At 30.7% G+C, this 16,511-nt stretch overlaps 1 protein-coding gene across 1 annotated transcript in view; it reads left to right on the forward strand.

Moving 5' to 3' along the window:
• The first annotated feature begins 4,448 nt into the window (after nt 1–4,448).
• Nucleotides 4,449–16,511, forward strand: part of Ir25a (ionotropic receptor 25a) — a 67,889-nt gene continuing 55,826 nt past the window's right edge. The window contains exon 1 of the mRNA XM_072530216.1: nt 4,449–4,499. The gene's annotated coding sequence lies outside the window, so the exon portion shown is untranslated. The remainder of the gene's footprint in view (nt 4,500–16,511) is intronic.

The following is a 16,511-nucleotide window of genomic DNA, read 5'->3' on the forward strand; positions in this document are numbered from 1 at the left end:
CATCACTCGACGATAAGCCGAGGAAGCAGTTAGTTATCGTTTGGGTCCGGATTTTTCTTCAAATTCGTTATTGTTGTTTGTTATTCGTTTTTGTGATGGAAATATAGTGTAAAGTGATTTACTCTACGATATAACGCCAAAGCGTTTGGTTTTATTGTGAGTCCGGATTTTTCTTTTTTAAATTCGTAATGGTTTTTCATGAATTCGTAATGAAGAAATAATTAAAAAATCACTCGAAAATGTAACAATTGGAATAAAAGTCAACGGCAGACCCATCAACAATATCATATATGCCGATGATACTATACTAATTGCAGAGAATATACAAGATCTACAGACACTTTTAGATAATGTAGTAAATGCTAGTGAGGAAAGCGGACTAACGCTTAATGCTAATAAAACAAAATTTATGACAATTTCCAAAACACAACATCAAGACATTTTAAACATAAGAGGGGTTCCAATAGAAAAAGTAAAAAAATACAGATATCTTGGTATTTATTAATGAAAATAATGAGTATACAGAAGAAATAAAAATGAGAATTGGACAAGCTAGAGCAACATTTAATAAGATGAGAAAAGTATTATGCAGTAGAGACTTTAGTTTGCAACTCAAAATAAGAATATTACGTTCATATGTGTTTTCGGTGCTGCTGTATGGGATGGAGGCCTGGACCTTAAAGAAAGAGGTGAGCGATCGACTTGAAGCATTCGAGATGTGGACCTACCGAAGAATATTAAAAATAAGTTGGGTAGACCGAATAACAAATGTTGAGGTCCTCAAAAAGATGAAAAAGGAAATGGCAATCATGAATACGATTAAGATAAAAAAGTTACAGTATCTCGGCCACGTTATGAGAGGCGATAAATATATGTTGCTACAAACCATAATGCAGGAAAAAATACAGGGACAACGAAGTATTGGAAGAAGACGCATCTCCTGGCTCAACAATCTGAGAAAGTGGTATAATTGCAGTTCCGTCGACTTGTTCAGAGCTGCAATCTCAAAAGTGAAAATAGCTGTGATGAACCTTCTTAGAGGAGACGGTACCTAAAGAAGAAGAATGGTTTTTCGTTATTCGTTTTTGTCATGGCAATATAGTGTAAAGTTAGTGAACAGTTAATAGTTACAGTTAAGTTTGGATCGAGATTTTGAAGGAGAAAGATTTCGGCGTGTGTAGTCTTCAAAAGCCGGCAAATTTTTCCTGTGGAGAGGAGAATTAAGCTCAAAGGCAATGTGGCAGTTTTTGTTTAGTTAATCACCGATTTGTTGTGTTGTGCCCTATGTGGGAGATTTATAAAGAAGCGTTACAACAATTTGAGAGGTCCACATGGTTTTAAGAAGGAGCGTTTAAAAGGTCGAGTTTTGAAGATTGCAGTTTTTTTTTTCATCCAGGATAATCCGAAGCCCGAATCCAGTGTCCAACTTCCAAAAAATTGTCTATTTGTATTCCCTGGTCACTTCAGACTAATTTGCAGCTTGTGTGTGGGACACAGTCGTCTTTGCTTGCAGTTTTTTGATCCAGTCCTAATCCCAAAAACTTCTTGAAGGAAATACATCAGCCAGAGTGATATAAGGTACTTTTTGTTAAACATTTTTCTAAGTAAAAGTAGACATCATTCACTAATTAAAAAAATTGCTTTCATGACAAACTAAAAAATTGTAATGAATGAAATTATAAGTTTTATGGATTAGCTAGTCATATTGGTTAAATGCAATTAATTTTAAAATTTAATTAACATTTCAAAAAGTTTTGATATTTCATTTTGACATATGACGGTCAGTGTTATCCTTTTTTCTGACAATTTTTACATAACCATAAATTTGAATTGTTTTGTTTAAAGGTTAACCTCAATGTAAGCTCCGATGAAAAATCTAGATATTTTCATTTTAATGATAATTTAAATTCCTATAATAGTGTCCCCAACGTCTCTAGCTTGTTGTAAATCATTACAAATAGCGCCATTGTAAGTCTTGTTTTTAAATTTTGTTATTATTATTGGTAATAACTGTTTATGGTGAAGTGATAATAAATATCTAATGTTTCTCTCTAAACCAAGTGTATAATTATTTCCTTTAAAAAGATTTTCACCCTTTAATATTTTTTAGGAAAGAAAAGTCTTTCTTTCCATCCAGCAGGAAGATTCTTTTAAACGGCGTCCTTTTCAAATAGTTTAGGAACCTTCTTGTGTGTGTTGCCCAGGAAATCTATGTAAGTATTTTTCTGATTAATTTCTTTGTAGTTACCTCTCCTAGTCCCCCTTTTACTTCACTTACTTATTCACTTACTTATTACCCAGCTCTCCAACCAAACCAAGAGTGGCCGTTCGCAAACGTTCCGGTTTGTTTGCTTTCCCTTTCTCCAGCCCAGTAATTGTCCAGTCCTCATTTTCAACCCCCTATATGTGATACCTAATGTAGGCGGGCAAATTATAACCGCTACAATATAATGCAGGTCAAAATCAAAGGCAGAAGAAGCGTAGGAAGACGTTGCTACGCAATCTACATGAATGGTCTGGATGCAGTTCAAGTGAACTATTCAGGCGCGTAACCAATAAAAATTATAATTGTCAGAATGATTTCCAATCTCCGATAGGAGCGGAACTTGAAGAAGAAGTCTCACAGGTTTAAAGAGTAGAGGTAAATTATACGGCCTTGTCGCAGTTCTTTTTTTATATGTATTTAATCCAATTGTTTCTGTTTAACATTATTTATGCCTGTTGATACCAGTATAGATTTGTAATTATTTATCGCACAATCCAGATGTTTCCAATACTTCAACCATTTTTGTTTTATCTTGTTAAAAGCTTTTTCGAAATCAATTGCGCAGATTTACATTTTATATCTCAACACCTTTCCATCAGTACTTAAATACTGAATAGGGCTCCTCTTGCTCTTAAGCCGTTTTTAAATTGGAACTAAATATTACTAATTATTTCTTCGAATATCCTCTTTACTCTACTGCGTATATTATTCACAGGAATACCTTTAGCACGCGAATTATCAAACTTCTTGTTCGGTAATCACTGCATGTTACTAAATGGCGTTTCTTTATTATTGCGACAAGAGCGACTTTAGCGAATCAGTAGATTATATTCCAGTGTCATCATATCTATTAAATATATCCCAAAATGCTTTATTCTCTTTTTCTTCCAGCAACTTAACTGTTTCGACACTTAGGTACCCCCTTTTCTCCAAGAAACGTTAGTGTTTTGACACACACTTCACCGAACCGAGTATTTTCTTCTATATCTACACGTAATCCAGAACTTGGAAAACCGCATCTATGGTTCAAAAGATAAATTCCTCGCTTATAGGTCAATTAACCGAATCAACTGCTAAGATTATTAGCTGTATGATAATTTTTATCTAGTATGTGGAGTAAATATCTTGTTACTAAATAAAGTTAACTTCCTTGTCTTTACAAAGAGTCGTTTCCTATATCTGAAAGATTGCGGTATCTCTGGAAAGGTGAGATTTTGTAAAATAATATTCCCTGAATTTTTAACTCAGTAAGTTAATGCTCATATCATTGCGCTGTGAAGGAATTTTTTTGTGTGTGTACATAATTATTCAATTTTCCATTTTCTGTGTGCACATAACTATTCAGTTGCTTGTAGAGTCAATTTTAACTTAGAGAACATTTTGACACCTTGTCAGGAACATACAACACACAAATTTCTACCACTTATTATTAACAGCTGGAATATCCTATATTATTGTCTATTACTGTTTTACGTGTGAATACTTTTAGTTTTAAGTTATAATTACATAATACTGGCTATTACCGGGTGAGCGTGATTGTATAGTAAATTTCACCCACTTCTAGTCGAGGTCAAAATTTGACCAACACAGTACAAAATTAATTATAATTAATTAATTTTAGACAGTTTGGACTGAGTTCAGTGAATAGTGTATAGTTTGATAAATAAATCAGTAACTAACCAGAAAATATTAAAAGTATGGCAACCATGTGCGGTTTCCGAATTATACGCATGTTCAAATGTATTTTATTGACTTTTCTTATATATTAGTTATATTTTCTTACAGAAGTTAAAAAGAGAAATAATATTAACTTCAACATTTTAACAAATTTGTACATTTTTATGATATGCAGATATCTATTAAATATAACTGACAATGACAACGATTTACTTTGACGTTTGCTGAACGTGGCGTGTTTGATATTTTACCTTGCCACTTTCAGACACGTGGCCTGGCCACATAGTCTGCATACCTTCTGATAAGCTATTTAAACAAAATAAGATGTCAGTATGCAAATAGGCAACATTGAAAAATATTATTCGTAATATTTAATATAAAGTTGGATGTATTAAAACTTTGTTATATCTAAAAGTTTTCATTCAGGAAAATAGGTAGATATTTACTTCCGCTGTCGATGTGCTTTACACGCATAGGTATGCTACCGATAAATAATTAGTCACAAGTCACAATGCTGCGGTCTGCTGGTTTCTGATAAAATAATACTTTCTTATAGGTATGTAGAAAGTAGGACAGAATTTAAATTTTATAGTAGGAACATGTGTAACTGTACAGGTAAACGTCAGGTTGTGGTCTTATAAACTATTGCCAAGTTAAATATATCTCTCTAAATATTTAAGTTTTAGTTGTTAATATATACACATAAATCTCAATAATACATGTTATGAATTTTGAAACTTATAATTTCAAAGCGAATCTTAATTTTATATCTTAACTCTTTATTTTATTTTAAGGAGAGGATCGAAATTTGGCAACATATTATAATTTTAAGATTTTTAAAATTATTAACGTAAAGGTTTTAAATTTTTACAGTGTATTATGCTAAATATTTTAATATATTTATATATTTTACAAACATGATAATTTTCAGTATTAGATTGAATATTTTAAGAAGTTGTATTTATTAGTATTCATTTTAATGCAGTTTCCACTTCGATGCGGCTTTCCATTAAGGGATGGCGCTTCAACGAAATATCTCAAGTATACGCTTCCCCGCTCCCATTGGGATTACTATTTAGATCTAACGTTGATTGAATAACTCCATCAACGATTCTAACTAATTTAGATACTTATACCATTGTTTAAATAGGACTAGTTAGACAATCTTTATGGAACAAACGTTTGACTTTTCTTCTGCCGTCATATGGCGGCCTCTAGTAATAAATTTAAAAAACTATTAACAGAAACTTAATTCTCAGCAGGATTCTATACGAGTATATTTCTACCAGTCTGGTAACTAATGTAAACCCGTACACGGGTGCCAGATTGTGAAGAAAATATAAGACTTTAATAAAATGCTTATTGTTATTATCGTTGTATGCGTCTTGTGATAGATAACTTGACTATTTCGAGCGAATATTTCAAATTGTTTTTCTACTTTGAGACTTGATAAATCTAAACCGGTTAGTAATCTATTTAAATGAAGCAGTTAAATGCTGCCTTTTTTTTAAGTTTTATTAGTTTACCAGATATTTAATTTGGTTATATGATTTGTTAGAAAAGGATTAAATATTTAATTGAAATAGACTCGACTGCTATCGTCTTAGAACACTCATGCGGAGGTTTATTTTTTAGTCAAGACTTGAGTTTTATCATTGTTTAAAAAAAATTCTTTTTAAACAATGGTTTTATGTATGTTTTGAGAAAATTAAATTTTCAATCTTTTAATATTTAAAATGACGTTTGAAAATATAGTAAATTTATGGGTATGGTTTTTTGATAATGGTTTTGAAACAAATAAACAGATCGATATGCCACAACAAGAGGCACCACATATTTAGGGACAAATTAATCTATGTGTTGGGATAAAAGGAATAATAATTAACAAAACTTTAATAAATAGTACCCTTTATTTTATTTATTTATGTATTTTATAATATACACACCATGTTTGTATTTCTGTTTACATAAATGAAAATGTTTTTTTCAATCAACTCGCACGATCTGACTGTTTATGCAAAAATTAAATTCGCGTTATTTTAATAGTTAGATAACACTTATCAAAATTCTGATATCTACACCATAGACAATATTAACAAAATAATAATTCAAGGTAAAAAAACAAAACAAAATTGTTTACATTAAAACATTTACATTGTTTAAAGTGTGTGATAATTATGAAATCTTTTTGTCTTGACCAATGGTGATAACGGCATATCTAAAAAGCTCATCAACAAAATCGTCAAGTTCAGAATTATCACTGTGCGAAACAGTATTGGCACTGGTAGATGATTGTTTTTCTAATGAATACGTATGAAAAACGCGTGGTGTCGTTAACGAACCTTCCTCTTCTACCTCACTATATTTTTTTGGTATAGCAGTACTGGGTAAATATTTTGCATTGCGTCAAAATGCTTACTGCATAGATTTTTTTTTTTAAATCGGGTAGCTCCAGACTTTCCAATGCAGCATTACCTACAACAATATTATTATTAACACAACTGAAAAAAAGCAACTTTCTGCACAATACATTAAATTAAATTATATATATATATTAATTATAATTAAATTATATATATATATATATATATATATATATATATATATATATATATATATATATATATATATATATATATATATATATATATATATATATATATATATATATATAGATATATTATATAAGAGTAAGAAAAAAAATTTTTAGATAGGAAAAAAAAGAAATTAATTACTATTTAAATGGGAATAAGCCACAATTAAAGGTTAAAATACGTTTATTGACGTTTTAATTTCCACTTCGGAAATCGTTCTCAAACATGTTTGTTTTTTAGAACGATTTCCGAAGTGGAAATTGAAACGTCAATAAACGTATTTTAACCTTTAATTGTGGCTTATTCCCATTTAAATAGTAATTAATTTAAAATGAAACAAGAAAATAGCTTCAGAACAATATTAGGAAAAAAAAAAGATCCCATATCACTACCAAAAACAAATTTTTGATAGTCCTATAGAATCTAGTCATGGATGATGTTATCAGTGATTGTATCAACAATTACACTTTTTTCATTCCTTTTATTAAAAGATATGTAGATGATTTAGTTTTGGCACTTCCTAAACACAAAATTAATGAAATAGTCAACATTTTCAACAATCATAATCAACATATACAATTTACAGTTGAGGAAGAGGTAGATGATTCTCTAGTTCCTTAGAGAAGGTTTCAAGTCCAGTGCTTTATACAGGTTGGTGAATTGTTTGCAGTCGGTAAGTTTGGTATGGTTGATTCGTAGTCTTCTAATAGTCGATGCTTCTCTTCTAGTTATGAAGTCTAGGGAGAGATGACCAATAAAAGATTGAAGTTTATGAAAAGTTGTTTTGCTCTTTTGCTATAAGTTTTGTCAAGTATCCTCTACTGACTTTTTAAAAAAGAATTTCGAGATTCGTTAGCTAGTTGAATTGGGGTGACTTTAGTCACCCCATGGTTGGTAGCTTCTTTGGCAAAATTATCTGCTGTTTTATTACCAGTAGTTCCGGTGTGAGAAGGCAGCCATATGAGAGAGACTTATATCGTAAGCAAAGAGATTTTGGTATATGTTATGAATGTTTTGAACTAATAGGTGGTCAGTGAAAATTGTATTGACTAAACGGATATATGAAAGTTAATCTGAACAAATGGGCAATATGTCTGTTTTGATGGGAGATGCATTTAAAAGCCAACAGAATACTATATAGTTCACCTGTGCAAACGTTGCATATTACGGGTAACCGAGATGATCTTACAAGTTCATGTTTAGTGGTTACTGCGCAACCAATACCAGTGGTAGTTTTAGAAGCATCTGTATAGAGAATTAAATTCTAAAAATGCTTTCTTTATAAGAAGGTTAGAAGATTCAAGTTTGTTAAAAATGGTGAGTGAGGTATATATTGAGGGGAGATCTTTAGCCCAGAGGGGAAGTAAAGTTAGAGGAAATGAACTAGTCTGAAAAAGGTCAATATTTTTAAGTAGTGGACAAATTAATTGAGGTATAGGTTTTATGATAAGGTGTTGGTTATTGTTAATGGAAGAAAACGCCATTGTGGCAATTAGGGAATGAACGGGATTAAATGGATTTGCGGATGTTGATGCAGCATACGAAAGTAGAAGTGATTATCGTCTTAGGGTAGGAGAAAGTTCATTAGATTCACGGTATACACTCTCAATAGGACTAAAGCGAAAAGCGCTCAGACCTAGAAGTAGTTTTATCGGCACCCCATTAAAGATGACTGGGGGTTTTAAAAATATTCAACCTTTTAAAACAATTGATTTTAAGTTCAGAGACTGGATTCTTTCAATTTAATCTGGAGTCAAACATAAAACCGAGAATTTTACATTAATTAACAACAGAACTGCAGGAGCTAATCAATAGAGTTGACATGGAATGCACAAATTGGGGACTGTCGATAAATATTGATGAAACTAAATACATGGTGACCAGTAAAGTGAATATCGGCGCAACCCAACTGATATTAAACCAACAACCGCTGCAGAGAGTTCAGAGATTCAAATACCTTGGATGTTGGATTACCCAAAATCTAGATCTATCCTTCGAAATTCGATGTAGAATTGAACAGGCAAGAAACTCATTTCAAAAATTCAAGCCTCTATTATCCAATAACTCATTAAATTTGGAAATCCGTGAAAAGTTTACAAGATGCTACGTGTGGTCTGTACTTTTGTATGGATGTGAAACTTGGACTTTAAACGCCGATATCATAAATAAAATCGAGGCGTTTGAGATGTGGTTGTATCGAAGGATACTAAAAATTCCATGGACTAGCAGAACCAGAAACGAAGAAGTTCTTCGAAGAATGGGACATCAACGAACTCTATTAAATATTATTAAGAGGCGTAAACTAGAATATCTTTGACATATAATCAGAGGACCAAGATATGAGTTCCTTCGGCTAATTCTCAACGGTAAAATCGAAGGAAAGAAATGGATAGGACGGAAGAAACTCTCTTGGTTGAGGAATTTGCGGCAGTGGACAGGTTTGACAGCGGACCAATTGCTACACGTAGCGCAAGACCGAGATCAGTATAAAAATATTGTAAGCATGGTAGTCGCCGACGTTCCGTAGGGATATGGCACTCTAAAAAGAAGAAGAAACAACAGAAAGTAGAGAATTGTTAAATAAAATTTTGGTTAAGGGAGTGAAAATTCTTCTGGAAAATTTTACTAATTTGGTTTTGTTCTCAGTAAGTGATAATCCTAGTTCGTTAGATCTATCTTGAAGTAGATTTACTACACTTTGTATAAGTTTATATGAGGTTGGGACCTCACCAGGGTTGAGTTACCAGTGGATATGATAACATTTGCCATGTTATTATATCCACTGGTAGCTTTAACATCCTAATATATAAGACTAAATAATGTAAACTAAATTGTAACGTATAACTTTTAACGGGTTTTTACCCAGATATTTAGCGGTTTAAAACATGTTCACCTAGACACTGATGATGGAATATAGATTCCGAAAACCTTTATTCTTCATGACATAGCCCATTTGAGTTTTTTAATTTATATACCTTTTATAATGGATTTTAACAAAAATTTTTTTTGTAATGATTTTTTTTTTATATTAGTATAGATTAGGGCAAGATCTTTCATTAACGATTGTCAGCGGTATGTCAGTGATAAATTTACTGGCTTCATTTAGAGGGTCGTTGGTGCCTAAGGAATTTTCGAGAAATTTTTCAAGATAATTATAGAAAATCCTAATTTTTGTGTTTTTATAGGATTTGAGTGCAGCTTTTAGTCCGAAATAGTTTATAGAAGAGTTCGGATAATTGGTATCTTGTGAAACTAAGGATGAATAAGGAAAGGGTAAAGGAAGAAAAGAGTATATATGGTTAGGTCCAGATTTGTTTCAAAACTTTTATTTTATCAAGTATAACCTTTTGATTAAAAAAGGGATTGGATCTTTTAAGGTTATTTTTTATTTTTTATTTTGAATTTTTAATTTTTTATTTTTAACTTTTTTTTTCAAACTAGACTTGGGCTAGTATCTGAAGTACATAAAGTTTTCTTACTTAATTAAATATTGTGTCTAAATTTGGCAAAAGATGAAGTAAAAATATACATATAGCAGGAAACTCATGATATATGCCTATTGATCATCTGATGTTCCGTATTTCTTAGGGACTGTTCGATTAGTGAATGCGGGATGGAAGGAGATACATTTGAAATAAGGATTCTTTTGGTCGCAGAAAGAAGCCTGCAGATCAAGATGACGGTGAAATTAATTATGACGTTCGGTGTATTAGTTGATCAACGATGTCGGTAGAAGTGAGGAAAATGTAGATTCGATTATTCGAAATGCGAGATTTAAAAGTAATATTTTTTGGATAAACTATTTTATCAATTTCTTTAATATATTCAAATAAAACAGTATTCAAAATGGAGTGCATGACAATAACTTGTCCCCTTTTAGAAAACGAACGGGAAGGAGGGCTAGAGACTGCGGCAACGACATATGATTTTGGGTTGAAATTGGAGTTGTTTTGTGTAAATGTAAATATTTAATTGCTGTTCATGATGTGTAGTTCTGGTTACCCAGACCGTAACACAATATCTAAACGTGAGTACCTAAAGGACCCTCTCCCAAACTGGAAAGAAAGAAACAAAGGATCTCACCTATTTCTTGAGATTTTCACTGGTTTTCTTTAATTAAACCAATATAGCCACAATTAAATTCGACTATTGAAATATAAAACCAAATTTGATACTCGTTTTCTTATCACATTGTGATTAAAGAACTTCGCTTCGTATTGTTAACTCGTCGATGAATTAATTTATCTGTTTAACACTGTTTAAATCTTTAAAATCCATTAGGAACTTTAAAAAGGGTGTTTAACCTTTGACAGTTATTTGATGTTTTTTGAATCGATTATTTGAAGCTTTATTTATAAACTTCAACATTTTATTAAACTTATTATAAAAAAAAACGGTTTGCAAAAGTGCTTTTTAGCTTCTAAACATTTATACTACTTTTGATATTTTTAATGTCATACGGCTGTACGTAGGCTCAATGAAAAGCTGGCGTAAAAGCACAATTAAAAAAAAACAGAACTTTCTATAACCACTAACAAGAAACAAGCTGAGATATTGCAGCGGACAGATCTCCCTTGCATTTTTCTGTGGCGATATTTTACGAGTACCATTATTTTAATGTTTCAAAATAATTTACTTCTTCACTGTGTATGCTATTGATAAATCGAATTATAAAAATTAGATATTCTTTTACAATGTTCAATTTTCAGCTCTTGATGTTAATAAACAATGAAAATATTTGCAATTTCTTAAACAAGAAAAAAAATGCTATTTGATTTCCTCTGGGCCATAGAAGGTTTTTGTTTTTTTTTAATGTTTTTTTTATTAGCTTTATATTGAGCCTACATACAAGTGTGACATAAAAAAGTCAAAGTTATTGAAAATTTTTATATGCTAAAAATTTGTTACTCTTCAAACTGATTTTTAAAAACAAATTTATTATATTCTTGATGTTTTTTTTAATAATTTAAAACGAAGCCATAAAAAATCGATTGCTATTTACAAAATATCCCTAGAGTGACTGTTTGGACAGGTACAGTTGTTTAAATAATCGGTCTCCTGGATAAACAAATTGAATAACTCATAAACTGTATGGTCGTTCTGTATGACATTTAGCACACTTTAAAAACTCATTAACTGCCATAATTTTAAATAGTTGTATTACATATCGTTATGCAAAAAGAAAGTTATTAACATTTATAAATAATACTTTAAAAATAAGGGTTTTTAAATTATCTCGGTCAATTCTTTATGTATTTTAATTATAAAAATATCAATATTAGAGAACATTTTATGATCTATAACTTTTATTTTAACGTTTTATGCGCATAAACTTTTTTCACTTTTTACGATTGTTTAAAAAAAAGCAAAGCAAAATTAGCTAAATTTTTCACATAATTGTCATCAGCTACCCCTCATATACCTTTTAGAGACTTTAAATATCTGTTTAAGATTTTTTCAGCTTTTTTTGGAGTTGTAGATCATAAAAAGTAATGTAACTTTTGAGAGTATCGAAATTAAAATACAAGAAACTATTAATCGAAATAGTTGCAAAAAACCTTATTTTTGTAGTTATTTATAAATTAAAATAACTCTTTTTTGTGCAAAAACATATAACATAGCTCCTTGAAATTATGGGAATTAATAAGTTATTACAGTGCGCTAAATATCAATCAGAGCAAATAGTTTATAGGTTATTTAATCTGTTTATAAACATTTATATCTTTGATATCGTTTATGGCACAAACTTATATAGAGGCTAACGAAAAACTGATGAAAAACACACTTTCTAAAAAAAAGAATCTTCTATGACCATTACGAGGCAAGAGAGCATTTTATATTTAAAACCAAAGCATTTTATTCTTAAAATCATACTTCCATTGTCTATTAACAGTAAGAGCTGAAAATTGAAGGGACTCTAAATGAAGATCTGAATTGTGCGATCCAGCTTACAGATGGCATATGCGGTAAAGAAGTAAAAATTTATAACCCGTTAAAATGATGGTATTCGTAAAATACCTCTTCGGAAAAGTAGACTGGAGAACCATCTGAGCTCCGTTTTTTTTTTAGATTTGAACTTTTTTAAAATAAATCACGCTTGTAAAATTTGCAATATCTTGGCTTCTGTGGCATGTAAAACATAATTTTTTTTTAACTGGGGTAGCTCAACAAAAAGTTGTTTAAATAATCGCTTTCCATGATAAACAAATCGTCACTATTTTTATTAGTTACATTACGTACCATTACGCAAAAACAAAGTTATTAAAATTTATAAATTTCTGCAAAATCAAGGGTTTTTTGCAACTATTTTGGTGAATTCTTTATATATTTTAATTTAGAAACTCACAAAAGGAAGAACTTTTTGAGATCTACAATTTTTATTTTAACTATTTTTCTCTAAACTGGATAAAAAACGTTTTATAAGCAAAATAATGACCTCTCACTTTTTAAAATTGTTTAAACAAAAACAAACCAAAATACCTGTATGTCTTCACAGATTTATTATTAACTAACCCTCGTATATCTTTTAGAACCTTCAAATATCTTTATAAGATTTTTACGTGTAATCAATGATTTTTTTACAGATAGACTGGTGTATAAATTAGTTCTCCGATAAAGATGAACTTATTTCTACTTTTCAATACAATAACTAAAAATAGGTAGTTAAAGAAATACATATTTAAATATCTAATACTTTGTTTATGTTTATTCACTAATTTGTTTTTCCGAAGTTTATTATATCATAATTATAATACCAACGAAAACGTAAAATTCAAATGATGAATGAAAAAAAAATAAACATTTTTTTAAGTTAATTACGTAACGGAAACGGTGTAAAATAAAAGAATATAAAAAAGTGTCTATTTACTTACCAGAGTGTAATATCCATGTTTGACAAGCCGAAAGATTTTTTGTCGGAAATCTGAACATTCTTAAACCATGAATTTTGTATGGTGATAAACCACATTGTAATACCAACAAATATTTCCAGCCATCTGTAAAAAACCATTTGTTTATTATGGAAGTAACATTATTTTAATTTAAAATCACTTTTTTGAAATATTATCGAATGTATGTATTATCCGCTAAAATTTATTTCTAAATACCTAATTTGTTCATTTCTCATACAAATGTTTTTTGTTTTAAACACATAGAATTAAAATGTTTTACTTACCTCCGACCAAATTTTTGTAATACACTTCCAAATAAAATAAAATATTTAAATTCTTTAAACTTATTTAGATATAGGAAGATTTAATAGGCACAGTACGTTTATGTACAATTTTAGTTGACACGATATTTACTAGTTGATAGTAATAACTCTATTTAAAACAAAATCTTAACTGATTCATGGTCTGTTTTTTGTAAAATTTTTATTTGTAAGCAAACCTGTTGCTACTATGTCAGTGAAATATTGCAACGCTGGTGAATTTAATTCAGGGGATCAAAAATGGACGTTTAGTTTAATCTTTAACTTTTTCACATAGCACCATCTAGTATAACGTATATCAAACAAACAATGGTATATTAAAATCTATTGAGACAGAAAGAGTGGTGACATCTAGTGACTGTCTCAATTAGAATCAAACAAATTTATACATTGCGTTGGCTAACTAGTTCTATTTAAACAATGCTTATACTATTTTAGATTTTAACTCCATGCTACTTACAAATGTATACACACTTCCTGGATATAAGTACAAAAATGGTTTTGTATTGAAAAAAAAAATAATAAAATATAGTACAGGTAACTTGATGTTATTATTGACACAAAAACATTGAATTTTAACCCTTAACTACCATGGCCAAAAATTGTAACATTTGTACCATGACAGGGTCAAATTTGACCCCCCCATTGTTTTTTTGTATCAAAAAATATTCTTTTTTTAACTTGTTTTATTTTAAATTATTTTGTTTACAGCTACTTTTACATTTATATAAAAATAAACGAATTTGGTTAATTATATATAACTTTATTTAAAAAAAACTTTTGTATTCAGTCAAATTAACATAGATATGCACTTTCTCGAATTATAAGAAAAATAATAACAATGTGCAGTTTTTTATATCCAATGGTGAAATCTAGGTATCATAGCTCCTACCTAAAATAAAAAAAATCGATTTAGATTTCGTATCTCAAAAATGACAAGCATGATTTTACCTTAATTTTCAACACAGCTTATGCATAACGTCTGTATGCGGGAATGATTTTTGCAAATAAAATCTCGACATTTATCGCACGATGAGCTTTCTTTCTTTTGGTTTTTGGAATATGGACATATTTTACCTTCTCCTCTTTTTTCGTCGTTGTGTCTCTGGATTTGCGGCAGGCATTGGTTCCTGAAGTCCGGAAACTTTAAAAATGGCACTACGAATTTCTCTCGGTAAACAAGTTTGCTGAGCTCTACAAGTTAAATGGGCCTTAATGAGTTCTTGATCTAAAGTGGTTAGAAACAATCTTCTTTCCATTATTTGATTTTGCTGAACTCCATTAAAAATTACGTTAGCATTTAATCCTGCAATGTCCAAAATGCGAAACCATATTACTTGAGGCCATCTACGAGTTCTTCTGCCAGTTTTATAGCATGCACATTTCTTATCCAATGAATCCACCCCACCTTTTGTCTCGTTGTAAAAATTTATAATCTCTAGCTTTCCATTAACCATTGTATTGGAATGATGCATAGTTGACACTAACAACACTGCACGATTTTTCTTAGGAACAAAAGATACAAGGCTCTCGCTTCCTGTACAACCAAATAAGGCAGAATTAGGTGGCCTGTTTTTTTGGGGTTGAAATTCAGCAGAAACCTTTCTTTTATTTCTTTTTAGAGTTCCAACATATGAAATTTTATGGCTTCTCAGTTCTTTTATGAGCTCAATGGACGAAAACCAATTATTTGCTGTTATGTTTCTATTTGTACCAGAAATTGGTGGAACAAGTGTCAAAACATCTAGAGTGGGAATGGATAACTTTTTTGGATTCGCTCTGCGTGTATCTTTTCCAGTATATATAAAACCATTTAGCAAATAATGTGTCTTAGAGTCTACTAAACACTGCATTTTCAGACCTTAAGTATTTGTCTGGCTTATTTTTGAGATACATCCTGAATTGGCACCTTCCTCTAAATGCAATAAGCATTTCATCTATTGTGAGATATTCACCACAGCTATAATTGGACTGGCAGTTAATTATAAACATATTAAAAATATTTGATATAGCTGCCAGTTTATCTCCGTACGCAATACGTTCTTGTCTAGTAGCTGGGTCGTCAAAACAAAGGCTTCCAAGCAAAAAATAAAATCGGTTTAGTGACATGGTTGCTCGAAATATATCACGGCCAGTACCATTCGTAGTAAATAAAGACCTTAAATCTTCATTATTGGATTTAAATACCCCAGCTAAATATAATAAGCCTAAGAAGGCCTTTAATTCAATTATGTCAAGATGATTGGTATATTGACACGATAAATTGTGTAAATTATATTTAGAAGCCATATTAGTTATTCGTTCATTGGTTTTCTTAAGAATTTCTTGCAACATATCGTGGCTTGCAATACATTCCCAAGCATCAACTGGTTTCTCTGGCATACTAGCTCGAGCTTTTCCAATAACACCAGGTAAATGACTAATTAAATTATGCTTACGTGTACGAGAAAAGGTGGGAGAAGTTTTAGACCACTTATACCTATTTTTGCGATAAAGCACATCCCTTGAGTCAGCTATATCACTTTCTTCACCCGAATATTCACTACCAGTTTCGGAATTATTAATTTGCCAATTTTTTTCGTCATCATCGTCCCATTCCTCTTCACTGTCTGTTTCGTGATCACTGTGTTCACTAGCCTGGTCTAAAAACTCACTGCCACTATCTAGTCCATTGTCCATAATTTTTGTCCCTCCTCTTCAAGTTCTTTCTGTGTCAGAGGACGTTTATTGCGACTACACCCCGCCATTTCAAATTACTCGTTAA

The sequence above is a fragment of the Diabrotica undecimpunctata genome, chromosome 4 (assembly GCF_040954645.1).
Source record: "Diabrotica undecimpunctata isolate CICGRU chromosome 4, icDiaUnde3, whole genome shotgun sequence".
NCBI classification, from domain to species: Eukaryota; Metazoa; Arthropoda; class Insecta; order Coleoptera; family Chrysomelidae; genus Diabrotica; species Diabrotica undecimpunctata.